Genomic DNA, 14,039 nt, shown 5'->3' with positions numbered 1-14,039 from the left:
CAAAGGATGTAATGAGATCTTGAGCCACAAGAACTCACAATATTGAAATCCTGTCAAAGTGAAGTCTGCCTTATGAAGCGCTATTCAGCTGACCTTGTCTCAAAAATAAGAAGACAAAGCTTTTGTCATGGGCCATGAAGGAGTATAAGACATTTGTATCGTTTGAAACTAATTTTGAAATAAGAAATAAAGTAATTTTCTCTCACCTTCACAGCTTTGTAGTAGAATGTGTTGGAAAATCATAATTAATAAATAATAATAAAAAAAAATACCATTAAAAGTATATTTTACACTTTGACAGTTAAAAACATGTGAACAAAATCTTCTTGTATTTATTTATTTTTTTACTTCATGAGGATCCACCGGATTTTATTTCAAAGTCAAAGCAAAGTTTGTGGATATACTTTGGGGAAAAATGTGGCAGTGTGTCCCGTTTACACACTCTGTATTAGGTAACACATAGATGACATGTAATATTGTAGGGGGAAATGTGTATGTTTTGTAATGGTGAACCTGCTCCTTACAGTCAGGATTATATTAGGCGACTCAGTCACAGTAATGAAACATAAAACCTGGACTGCTTAACACAAATTCAGTTTTCAATACTTTGATACCCTTCAATAAGGATTTCTGCTGTGCAAAATAAAAATTTAATAGTGTTGGCATGCACACCTGGTGCTCGGTTATTGTAGCAATAGCGGTGAGTGTCGACAGCTTGAGTGAGAACATTACCTATAGGCCGGGGGGAAAAAAGTCGAACTGTAACAGAGCTTTTTAGCTCAGACAAATAAAACTCTGCAGCTGCCAGAGTTGAAAGGGAGAGGAAATGAAAATGTAAAATGCATTGCTTTCATTCACACACTTATTGCCTCACATGAGGAACATGGTAATATGAAATGTGCCTGAAACAGCTGGGTCGCAGTCTTTTTTTTTTTTTTCTCCTCCCTGCGTGTTGAATTTATTCATGGTCTTGCCACAAGATGCTAATCCCTCTCTCTTCCATTCCTTCTGTCCTGCGTGTTTGGTGCTGAGCAGCGGTGAGGCTGATCGGCACGGACAGTGTTGTCTGAGGGGAAGCGATAGAGGAGACAGGAGTGACACAACTGTGGCCTCCTGCTGAGAAAAGAGAGCAGGTAAAGCACGGAGGAGATGAATAGGCTAATCTAGGATGCTACCTTAGCGAAATGTATTCCAAACGTTCCTCTGTGCCTCTCACAGAGGGATGACGCTAAAATGTTTGGGCAGGTAAGGACCCAACTGGGAGGGAGCACTGCCCCGAGGAACTTCAACACCTCCCCGTGGTCCCTGCTGACACGTTCCGCCATTCCCTAATATGCATTTAAAACCATCCCCCCGATTCCCTGCCGCAACAAAAAAAACACATCCTTATTCAAAACCGAATTCTTTGAAAACACCTCCAATTTATCGATGGAAATATATTGCCCACATAAATTAAAACCGAGAGATCTTGTCTCATCGGGCCAGGAAGCAGAAGTACAGACCAATTTAAAATGGCAAATGACCAAGCTCCCCAAGTCCCCTCTCTAAGAAGTGAGTAATAGATCTCTGATCATAGGCTATTACCGGGCAGTCAGGCTGAGGCCAGGCTGCCTGTGGAATACAGAGAGCACTCCTTGACTTTTACATCAAAAAGATGCCACATGAAAAAAAAAAAAAAGTCCTCAGAGCTTTGGGCACCGTGGATCTCTGTGGCCGCCGCGCCACGGGAGGAGTGGAGCCCAGTTTGTGGCTTCATCTTTCTCTGTGCTGCCTTTATTATTGGAAGCAGACTTCTAATTCAGAGGGCTCTGCTGAGCTCATGGCGCTGATCACATAGACAGAAGGAGCTAATATATCAGTTAACACTGGAAGCAGTTTAAGACATTAATGTTCAGCGAAACAGTGTTGATGTAAAATACAATCAGGGTTTTCCAGAGGTATATTTGCCATTTTGAAACCACAAACTGTAGTGTATTTTTATGCTGATTTCACGTAGCAAATGTAGGTAGTGTGCAAATTTGAATAGAAAGGGAAACGTTATATGGGTTTGTTTATTTGAATTTACAAACTAGCTGAAAGGATGCATTTGAATTCTACCCTCCCCAGTCAATACCTTGTGGAAGCACTTGTCACTGCAGTTATCTTTATATGCATCTCTTTACCAGCTTTGCACATTGAAGGAGACGTCGCTGCACATTCTTCTTCATGAAGCAATAAAAACTCAACGGAGAGCATCTGTTAACATTGTTTTTCAAGTTTTTCCACATTTTCTCATTGAGATTTAAGTATGGAGTTTCACTTGTCCCTTTTAGCAAAGAAGTAATAGTTTGTCTTAATCTTTAATGTAGTGCATCGTTTGCTATGTTTCCACCCAGTTCTCATGCGAAGTTTGAGTGAAATTGTAAACTGATGCAAAAAAAAAAAAAAAAAGAAAAAGAAAATGTGAATTAGGTAAATTTCCATCTATTGCTTTGGAGCAAATCAGCCTTGCTAACCGAAGCAAAATTTCATCAGATGTTGACGTTACGGATGTAAAAAAAAAAAAAGATGTAGAGGTTGCAAACGAACATGGACTACACACCTCAGAAGTTCTGCTAGACATTTTGACAGACATGATAAAACGAAAATCTGCCAAAAATCTTTTACCGATTATATTTTTTAAACGATAATAATGACTTGTTATTATTTAATTAACGTTCAATGAGCTGAATAGAGAATCCTCTTCGTGTCATCACACTGACCAGTTTCCTGATGCCTCATTTTTCTGCAGGTGAAAACGTTCATTTCTAATCTACCAAGAGCATCCTCTCATCTAAACCACGGATTTCCTCTGGTCCTCTAGAATCACTGCGGACCTGGTGGCTACTTCTGTAAATGATGCTCACCTTGCCTCCATGACATCCATGTCTTGGTAGGTTTGAAGTTGTCCTATGCGCTTTCTATTTTCCCAATGATAAATTGAACTTTGCAGCTCCAGTGGTTTGCTGTTGTACCCACTGATAATCTAGAAAGGAGCTATTGTAGATGAACTTTAGCCTAGGTTTCTGAAGAAAGTTCCACAAATCAAATATGTATGGCTTTATGGGAATACAAAAAGGATGACGCAGTGAAAGAAACAGTTGATGTATTATTTTCCCATGAAGTGGAAAAACAGAAGACAAAGATGATGGGTTTTCTGTTTGCTCTCAGTTTGAGTGATGCTTCTGCTTCCTCATTGGCCCAAACAGATCTAATGTTTTCATCAGCTTGCTGTTTTTTTTGTTTTTTTATCTTATCATGATTTACTGGCTTTGTATGTTTCTTTTACTCTTTGTCACAGTTGGATTTTATCGACACACTAACTTAGATCATTAATCAAGTGTAATGTTAGCTGATACTTTGAGCCTGTTTAGATTCCCAGATATTTTACTCTGCAGTGGCATCAAAATCTAACTAAAAACAGCTTTTGAGAAGATTTGTATAGGGTGATGAAACTAAACATTGATGCATATGCCCAAACAGACATTTCTACATTGTCTGTTTTATTTTATTTTATCAATACGGATGTGACAAAATATGACAAACCACTACCTTAGCAAATAATGAAAATAGCAAAACATGACAAACAAAGCAGATATATTGAAAACCTTTTCCTTAGTGTTCATGTTCACGTTATTTGATTAAAATGCTAAATATAAAGTGTTTGTGATTTGTATGTTGTATTTTTATATTGAGAAGCAAAGATTCTCTTTGGATAATTTGACATCAGAAACAAACAATTGACATAGAGCAAAAGTATTTTATTAAAGGTTTCAAAAGGATAAGGTTATTGAAACAGTCGGCAACTAACAAAAAGAGCAGTTTTTTGTCCTAATACAATTTTAAAAGTTTGACAGCTAAAACTATTTTGAAAGCGGGTCTCACAAAGTAAAATGAAAAAAAAAAATCCATAATATATTGAGCTAATAAAGGAGAAATAAAATCCACGCTGTGGAGGAGAAACTGAGTTCAGCGGCGACCCAATTGTTTTAATTACATAGACATCTCATCATGTTGGGCTGCATTGGAAAGTCTGTGTATGAGATGAAAATTCATATGAGCTGATGCAAATGAAGACCTTTTTGATCTGACAGTCAAAATTGATGGGTGGGTTCTTAGATCACTTCTACACTGAGATGAGAGAAAAGAAATTTGAATTTCAAATTCAGATCTTATTACATTGTGCGTCTGCGTGTGTGTGTGTGTGTGTGTGTGTGTTACAGGTGTTCAGAAGTGCAAAGAGTGGACATATAGAGAGTGTGGAGTATACTTTAGCCAAATTGCTCTCTCAAGAAGTCACTTACATACAGAAACCCCAGAGAGAATCATTGGGCAATATCTTCTCTTACAATAAACTTGATAACAGTATTCCCGCCAGTGAAACTCCCCCCAGGTCAAGCTTAAAGATCTGAACCTTAAACGCTGAAATATTTTGCATCCAAACACTTTTCTGCCACATTTCTGGGTTCAACTGCCTGGATAACCATAGAAAAGGCCTGTGTGTTTATATTATCGCCTTTAGTGAGTTCTTATTGATCAAAGCTGACAGCTACACATGTTGGATAAAGAGAAACATCATGATGATGTATTTTTGTTGCATTATTTATTGTGACTGGCCTGGTAGGGCGACGCTCCCTGAGGTAATATGTCTCCTGATACATTATGTCAGACAAATCTCGGGCTCACTAGAGAGTTTTTTCGCCTCAGAGTTTTATAAGGCATTCATTTGCTGTTATGCAATACTTGCGGCTCAGGTCTGTTTGCGTGTTTGTTTCGGAAACAGAAAGTCGTCGCAAAAATATTAGCTGCTAATTTCATGTTTTATTTATGACCAGACCGCAGTTGTTTTCGAAAGGCACACAATGTCTTTGCTTTATGGGAGCTTTCAGAACTCGGTGTAGTTAGCTTTGCTTGGTTCAAGATAAATCTAAAGATGTAGAACGTCAAGCCTTTGTTGTTTTCAACAACCATGGTTCAAGTTAAAAAAAAAAACAAAAAAAAACTGTATGAGTTTTGGGTATTTCAAAAATGAACAACTTACCCCACTCTTTCACTTTTCTATTCAGATCCTCAAGTTTTTTAATGTTCACACCACAAGGTTAGGAATTCCTGGTCCATTTCTAATGAACAATGAAGGCAACGGGGTAGAACTGTCTAACTATTCAAGTTTGGATTTATCACTGAACAAGACTTAAAACCAAAGTTATAGTAAAGGTTAGACCATACATGTTTTTAATTCCACTAAGCCTCCTTTAAAAAGGCTTAAAATTCTGTTTGTTGACATTGCTGTTTTTATTTCAGTTTATTTCCCTTTCTAGACGTCATTGGGGACATTTGTTTTGCTTTCAGGCCACAATTCTTTCAGATACTGAGAAAAGAAATTGGATATTAAAAATATATATAGTTAAGAGAAATGGTGATAGTGCTGCAGGCTGTACTACAATCCACAAAATTAAAACAATGAGAATAAAAAAACAAACTTTTTGGTTGAAAATCCACAAGTGAATCTCCATTTATGCATGTGCTATACCAATAAATTTGTTTGCCATTACATAGATGATTAAAAATAAAATGTAAATTTTTTTTAAGTAAAACTTCAGAATTTTGTAATGTATTAAGTTTGGATTAGAATAGTAAAAGTCCAGATATAAAGTAAGTAATAAAAAGAAAGACTCAGAAAGATGTATTACAGGGAAAAATATTCCTCCTATGAAAGGATGCAGACAGGTCATAAGATCCACAGTTTTTACTGGTTAAGAAAATAAAAACATAAACCCCAGTAAACATGATAAAACCTCCTCTAAGGAAGTTGCTGCTGTTTAGTGATGTAGATGTGCTAAAACGGCAGTCAGCAGACACAAAGCAGAGGAAGTAAAATAAACTACCTGTGTGATTGTTGGAGAAAAATCCCAGAGGGTGAAAACTCATTATCTGCACTGATTAAATAGATATCACCTACAGGAATATCAGTTAAGTGTATTTAAGCATGTGAGTGGTGTGTGAAATTAAAGCTGTTAGAAGATCATTTAACAATGCATCTGCACATATATCTTCAGGAATATAGATCATTTGTGTTTCCTTGCTGGCAGAGTTTTCATTTTAATCAATAACAAAATACCAAGAAGGATTAACATGTAATTATTAAATCATTAACATGTATCAAATTATTACCATGCCAGTTTCCCACTCCGCATGTAAACAACTTAGTGGATTTGTTGAGATAATCAGAGGAGGACAATAATGAGATTATTGCCTGTAAACACAGCTATAGTGCTAATTACGTGCTCTGCCCCGGCTGTCTGAGATGGGTCTGATTAGCTGCGGCGGATCTACGTGAAGACGGAGGATTTGATTTCCCTCAAGTGACTCAAAGAGGTTATGTGTTTGGAGTTCAGCTGTGATGGGAGGAGAGGCGGAGAAGACGGAGCGATTTTAAGCACCTGGAGATGATTGAAGTGTGTTAAACAGTTCCGGGAAGTCTTAGGAGCCGTTGGAAAATCGAGGAGATTGCTGCCAGAGCGCCCACAGAGCAGAGAGCTCCCACAGGAGACATCAGCTGTTTTTGTGTGTCTGCCTCATTTGTTCTCACTCATTTGAACAGACTCAACACATCAGCGGGAGCGATATATCAGGGATTCTTTTCTGTTGGACTAAAGATTTGTTTATTTTCTTACTTTTTCCCTCCATTTTGATGGTTGTCTTCACAGTTTCTCCACATAAAACTGAGCTTTTCGTAGGCAAAAAAAGAAAAAACAATGCCTTAGAAACCCACTTAATTTGAAAAGAGATCCCCTGTGTTTGCTTTTTGTTCAGTACGAATTCAGCTGTTGTTTCGAAGGCCTCAGAAGACTTGGAGAAAAAATTAGAGAACAAACAGCATAATGAGGCCCAACGAACAGCAGCAGTCAGGTCAGGGGGAAAGTTGCGGAGATGTTAAAGCGGGGTTAGGCTATGAAACAGCATCAAAAGCCTTTGATTTCTCAGTGAGCAGAGCTGGAAACCATGTAGCTAAAACAGTGCCGTACCTCTGCTCATGTGGGTTACGCGCAGCGCTTGGGGCACCAAGTGGCCAGGGCACCAAAAGAATCAGTCTCAACTGCAATAATGACAACATCTTGAGCTGAAATGTGTGAAGCGTGTTAATAATTATAAGAATCACAAAATTTGCTCCAGAAAAAGACAAATCTCCTCCAGTCTTCCCCGTGGTGCCTTCACGTCCCAGTGGCCTATCCTATTGTGCCTCAGTCCCAAGTTTGGCAAACACCTGTGTTTGAGCATGGCCTAGAAAAGAGGTGGGGCGGAAAAGAGAAAAAGAAGAGAAAGCAGAATAATGCTCTCCTCATTGTTTCTTTCTCTCTGCCTCTTCTCCAAATCAGCGTGTACAGAGACAATCTAAGGTCACAGAGCCCATCTGCATCCTTCCATGAACAATGTACAATACAGGCAATGTATATATAGACTCAATAATAATGTCATGTTGAACACCTGACATTACTTGTTTTGGCCTGATAATATTAGTTGTTTCCTGTTTGTAAGACTTAAGAATCCAAATGTTTGCCTTTTTGCCTTGACTGGACTTGTTTCAGTAATCAAAACCTCAATGACAGAATAGTATTTGTATGGCATTCACATTATTTTAAGACAACTATTTTATGTTTCAGAACAAAGAACAAGTTTTATGCAACACATTTTAGGAATACCACTAGAACGAATTATCCTCAAATTAATGCAGATGCTTATTTTTGGATTTTATTACTCGCATATTCACTACCTGGCATCAAGCTTCTTCCACACTCCTCTCTTCTTTGTGCCCTTTTCATACTGATAGAAAGATGAGGGCTTAATTATACCAAATCAATCTTTTTTTTGCCATCCAATTTCCCCTTCTCCTGGGAATTGTAATTAATCTATTATAAACAACACCTCTAGTCCAATATGTTAATGAAGAGACCTCTGCAGTTAACATTACAGTGGCAGTGAGAGCAACACAGTGGATCAATATGTTTGAGTTGTGTTCTCCAAAAGGTGTGGGTGGGTTTTCTCACGTTGATTCTTTTTCAACGTGAATCAAAAACCACAGAGAATAAATCACCTGCTATCACAATCATCAGCTATTTTTTTTTTTTTTTTACTTTTACACTTTATTGTCCTCAAAGGGGAATTTTTTTCTACTATCCAGCCCCTGCACTCCCAACACCAAGTAGACAATAGAAACCAGCAACTAGGTAGAAAATAACATACAGAATGAGACAAAACTCCATCAAAAGGTTCAAAATAAATGATATGATATACAACTGCGGGTATCAGACTTTCTGCAAACAGGCCCTCCTGTACCTCAGTGTCCTATATCTGCACCCCAAAGGGCAGTAAGGTCAGGTGTTCCTGTAGTGTAGTGGAGAGTCTCTTGTTATTGGTAATGCAGTGCATGTGATGGCCCTATTATCGAGTTCAAAAAGGTTGAATGTGGGCAAACCAGTAATTTGTGGAGCAGCACTGGCTATGTGTGTGAGCGTAATCCAATTTTTAACAGTGAGCATGTTATTAAAACTGGTGCATTACAGTAGGACAGACTGAATGATGCTGTGTTAAAGTAGCAGAAAGAGGCATGGAGCAACACAGAGTTCCCCAAGTTAATAGAAAGTCTCTGATGACTCTTTGTGTGTGGATCAATGCTAAGCTTATTGTCTGGTGTTACTCCAAGATATTTAAATCTTCAACTATTTCTACAGTTTGGTTGATGATAATGGGCAGCTGTGAGGTAGGAGGATTCTCCATTGGTTTTCCACCACAGAAGCCCGAGTCCAATCTGGACCTGACCGTCAAGCAGATAATTCTGGCCCGACCCGGCCCAAACTGTGGGTCGGCTTGGGCTATAACTTTAAACTCGACTGCTTCTGAGTGAGGACTTTAGATTGAGCACCTGCAGCAACGTGTCAGATCTTCTAAAAGTCTGTTTTGGAGAGTGCGGGCTCATCTGCCGGACTCTTGATCCAGACATCAGACTTTGTGACCCAACATATATTCAGTCAAAGGCATCTGCAACACAGAGCACAAACTGAACTCATCTCTGCCCACGACAATCACCACCTATGATGACTCCTTTTAGAAACAGAGACATGATTTGCTACGATATCTAATTTCTACATAAGAATTAACAAATTCTGAATTTGTTTGAACAACTTCATCCCAACTCCATCTGACCAAATAACTGACTTTCTATTATAATCCATTAGCTTTCCTGAAGTCTCGCAGCAAAGCTGTCATTTTAATGTCGTCAAAGATTTCCTCACTCTGCTCAGTATTCTCTGAATCTCCAATATACTCCAATAAGTTTTCTCGTAAACAACTGATATATGATACGCGTTTTCATGTCGATGAAAAATACAAGTAAAATGCATTTCTATTGCACTGATATAATGAAGCATAGAATAAACTACTTTGTAAGGGAGGAGCAGCAGTCGTGTCTTTTGACGCCCATGCAACAGTTTCCAAAGGAAACATTGACATTGGTAGGCAATGTCACTCCATCAGGCTGTAGTGAATGAATGGCCACTGCCCACACCATCACTGCCATTAATGTTTTTTCTTTTATCTCAGACTTTCACAGCAGCTTCAGGTTAAGGGTCTTCACATGCAAGTTGCCTGCAGCGGTTAGCTTTAAGTCAAATTTGTTTCATAGCCATCGGTGAAAAACAATATCTTGTGTTACTTGGAACTGTAAAAAATGTCCCTTGTTATCCAAGTATTGTCATTTTTATGCCTTATGAATCGTCACTCTGTCAGTTCGTTCATCTTGCTGCCTTCTCAGCAGTTGATAATTCAGGTTTCTCCCCCATAACAAGCCTTCTGTCATCTTCCATTTATCACAAGGATCGTCGTCATCATCCACAAATCGAAAAAAAAAACTATCAAATGTAGAACATTGAGTTCTGGAGAGAACAAGAGCTGCCACAGCAAACTTTCACACAGCCACTGTTGAACAGGTACGGTGGGATACAAATAGGTTTTGCAGTGACCGAGAGTGGTGATGGAAACCATAAAACTATTTGAAAATGTTTTGGGGAAAATATAGATCTGCAGAGTCAATATTGCTCCTTTATGTAAATTAATATTTACAGAATACATAGAGTTCCTGCAAGGACTTTCAGTACAATATAGTCTTTGTACTGGACTAGTGTTTATGAGATGAAATGCATGACTTGACAAAGTGAGTGACATGAAACCCACAAACCACGTCGTACCCGGCCTTTTCTGGTTCTGGAAAGATCATCTTGCTGTTTGTCGGTTGTTGGGACATTATACTGGCTGTGCCATGTTATCTAAAAACTAATTTTTGTTCCCATTTCTGTATTGCATGTGCAGTGATTTCATGGATGACTCACAAAGCCACTCTCCAAGCCTCCTGACAGAAAACATAGGAAATAAATCACCTACTATCACAATTACCAGCTAATGAAATCCACAGATATTCACATCTTAACAGCAGACACAGGGATACAGTGGGGGTATCTTAGTGAATACCACTCATGTGCCTAGTGAGCCATGGAGCAAGACTTGGGGAGCTACAAGCAGTTTTAACAATGTCTGTCTAAACTTTGCAGTTTGATTGAGTTTTATACTCAGGCGGTATTGTGAATTTCAAGCTTAAATGCATCTTGATCCTCAGGAAATCATCCCGGATTACCGTCAAAGTCACTTTTTCTATACTTTGCGATTAATTTTCAGTGGATTTGCTCAGACTAAAGTCAGACTGACACCTCACACCATGGCAGACAATAAATGTGGTGTGACGAGGCAGAAGTGAATCATCAAGAAGAATTTGAAGCTACAAAGAGGCCTGAGACAGCCGAGGTCTTCCCAAATAACTTGCCAGTTGTATCAGTGAATGGAGAGCATATCCTTCAATAGTCTTTTACTGTCTCCCAACACAAGACTGTACTGTTCCAAACAGATGTTCAAAAGACAGCAATTATGTGATCTTTTTTTTTTTCTAATGCTTTAATTTTCCCATGGATCTCTTATTGAGACAGTGAAACTGGTTCTACATCAGTGAAACAGAAGTTGAGATTAATTTACTTGCTAACTGGCAAAGGAAAAAGGATTTCACCTACTCATGGGCTCCTATCCAGTTCCAAATCGTCTTCTGTTGAAATTTAGTTACTTCCCATTTTTCGTTAGGCTCCATAGTTACCTGTATACATCTCTTCTGGAAAATCATATTATCCGTCTACTTCCTGGTTGGAAACTCCCCCATAAAACTCACTTTGGAAACCACAGGAGTTGCCTGTTAGTCACTCTCAGCTTCAGCCAGTAATAAAAATGGACTCCTGCATCCGTCACACTTGGTGTCTCCTGGATCAATAGCGCCACCCCTGGCCAATCTGTGGGCCTCTGACTGTAACATGTATTTGTTACCTGATAACACAATTCAAAACTTTCCAATAAAGATCTTCATTGAAAGAACATGTCTGTAGTATGTTCATGCAGCAGAGTGACATGCTTAATGAACTTGATATGGTTATAACAATTTTTTTTCTATTTCTCTGGAGTAATCTTGATGAATGAGTCTTATTATGCAAGTTATTGGCATTAAAATCCATATAAATCATGAACTCTTACTGCAGACCTGCTTTGCCCAGACAGTGCTTGAAGAAACAAACATTTTCATCAAACAGGCCTTGCAGTTCAGTACACTTTACACACACTTTAGACCTTTAATTACACGAATTGCACAATTTAGTTGAAACTATTACATTTTTTTTGGCTATTGAACAAATGTTACCGCGGACAGCTCACTAAATAATCTGCTCGCAGTGTCACAAAAGTTTGACCAGGAGCATCCGTACGAGCATTTCAAAAACCACATCCACCTTTTTTAATCACCAGTTTCTCATTTTCCCTTCATTTGAAGGCTTTCCAAATGATCCCTTTGAATGAATTCTCTCACTCATCCAGGCGTTTCAAACAGCTGCTGCTTTATTGTTGTGGCATTTCAAGGGAATTAATTATTCACAAATGTGTACTGCAAGTTATAATCTTCTATCGTCTTTGCAACAAACATTTTTACTTCCTACTTTCTTCTGGTGAACATATTCGCCCTTATTCAAAAGGAAGTGAGATTGATGTGAACTTCTTTTGTAGTCGTCACATAAACTCTGGGACACAACACGGAAGAGTGTGTTGGGCAAAGCATCATGCCACCAAACTTATGGTTTTTGCACAAACATCTGCCTTGTTAATGCATAAAAATTAAGTTATTGTATATCAGGGCTAAAACCTTCATGTTAGACTTGCTTTTGCTTAATAATAATGGACATTGATCAGTACATTTAAAGCACATTTAATAATGACTATTCTGGTTGATTTGAATGATGGTATTTAACAAAATGCAAAGTTGTACCTTGTTGCTAAAATGTGCTATACAAATAAACTTGACTTTAAATAAATAGTACAAAAATAAAGTGTTTAATTATTCATCTGTGAACCTTATCGCTGGGTTGCAGACACATGACTCAGATGATGCGCAAAATTCAGGTGGGGGTCAGGAAGTGGATTCCTCCAGTTCAAAACAGCAAAATGGATCACAGTGAGTACGCTAATGCCCTAAACGGGCTGGCACAGACGAGGTGTCTCAAAAAAACATTCATATATTTAGGATATGATCCATGTTGTCTCGGTAAAAAAGACTTGTCATGTATTGTGCAGCGCAGCAATACAGTGAGTTGTAGTGGTGAAAAGGACAAAACAGACATGAAATAAAGTAGATGTTCATCAATTTCAGGGTTTTAAAGCATCCGAGATCTGGCCTTTACCAGATTTAAAAGGTATAATGAACATCCAGTTTGTGAGAATGAGGCAGTGAGTCAGAGCAACATTTTGAAAACACTTTTGGAAAGACAGTGATACCAGTTTGTTTGTTTTTTTTTTGTTTGTTTGTTGTTGTTTTGTTACAAATGGTGTTCTAAACATCTGCAACTGGTGCAAAAATAATTTACTCCAGGTTTGATTCATCTTTATTCTATGGTGTTGTTGCTTGTTTCAGTTGGAGCTGGCCCCAATAACAGTGCTCCAAACGCTAAGCGTCAAACTTTTCTGTTAGAGTTGAGCTTCTACAGCAGCATCTTCTTATCATTCACAGCCACTCACCTCCAGCCACAGATCCTACTAACAAGAGGATGCGCGTGGTAGGAACGTCAATCCAGAGCAAGTTACAAAGAAAAAAATAAAATAAAGCACATTAACATTCCACAGCCTCCAAATGTTACCAGTTGCCAATTACCAAAAAGTTAGAACTTCCACTAGCAAAGATACACAGCGTGTCTCTGACCGAAACCGCTGAGTTTGTAGCGCCGTTAGATCAGAGGACACAGAGATGAGAGGTTTAGCTGTATAGGCTGTTCCAGCAGTTTAAGGCATGATCCTCAGGTGAAAGATCCATTTCTTTATAACAAAGTGACAGAGGCTGCCTGGCCCAGAGCAGAGGGACAGACTGAAGCTGCATATTTGGCTCTTTCTGCCTGTAGCATTTCAGACTCTACAGGAGAGACGTTAAGTCGGCAGCCAAACTATTTTGTGTTTGGTATGGAGTTATTACCCACTACTGTAGGGACAGTTCAGATGAAAGAATGTAAAAGGTTCTATGTAACTTAAACATAAGGTTTATATTGTTCCTCACCAACTGTGATTTTAAAAAAAATATGTTCTTGACCATAGTTCTGTAGTTGGAGTGGCTGGTTCTGGGCCTGCCTCCACGTTGTACCCAGGACACCAGGCCATGTTGTCCCCTCCTGTTGGCCACCATGTTCAAATTAGTGATATAAATATATATATATGCAAAAATCTTATGGTGTTTTAATATTGCTAGATTTTTCCGGCTGTGATATAACTCAGCCCTCCTTCTCCCTCCCCTACCTGCACTCTTCATGTCAGCTGGCTGAACGGCGATTACAGCACTTTTTACTTATACGGAAAAATATTCACATCAAACTTGAAATTGGCAAGGCGACACAACAAAGATTCTC

General features: G+C 38.6%; 1 protein-coding gene across 1 annotated transcript in view; it reads right to left on the bottom strand.

The window, feature by feature from the left end:
- Positions 1-14,039, bottom strand: part of cdh19 (cadherin 19, type 2) — a 119,989-nt gene that overhangs the window by 62,859 nt on the left and 43,091 nt on the right. The gene's annotated exons all lie outside the window — the stretch shown is intronic.

Source organism: Poecilia formosa, unplaced genomic scaffold (assembly GCF_000485575.1).
Source record: "Poecilia formosa unplaced genomic scaffold, Poecilia_formosa-5.1.2 Scaffold184, whole genome shotgun sequence".
Taxonomy (NCBI): Eukaryota; Metazoa; Chordata; class Actinopteri; order Cyprinodontiformes; family Poeciliidae; genus Poecilia; species Poecilia formosa.
The sequence above is the reverse complement of the archived record's forward strand: the minus strand, read 5'-3'. Positions and strand labels throughout refer to the sequence as shown.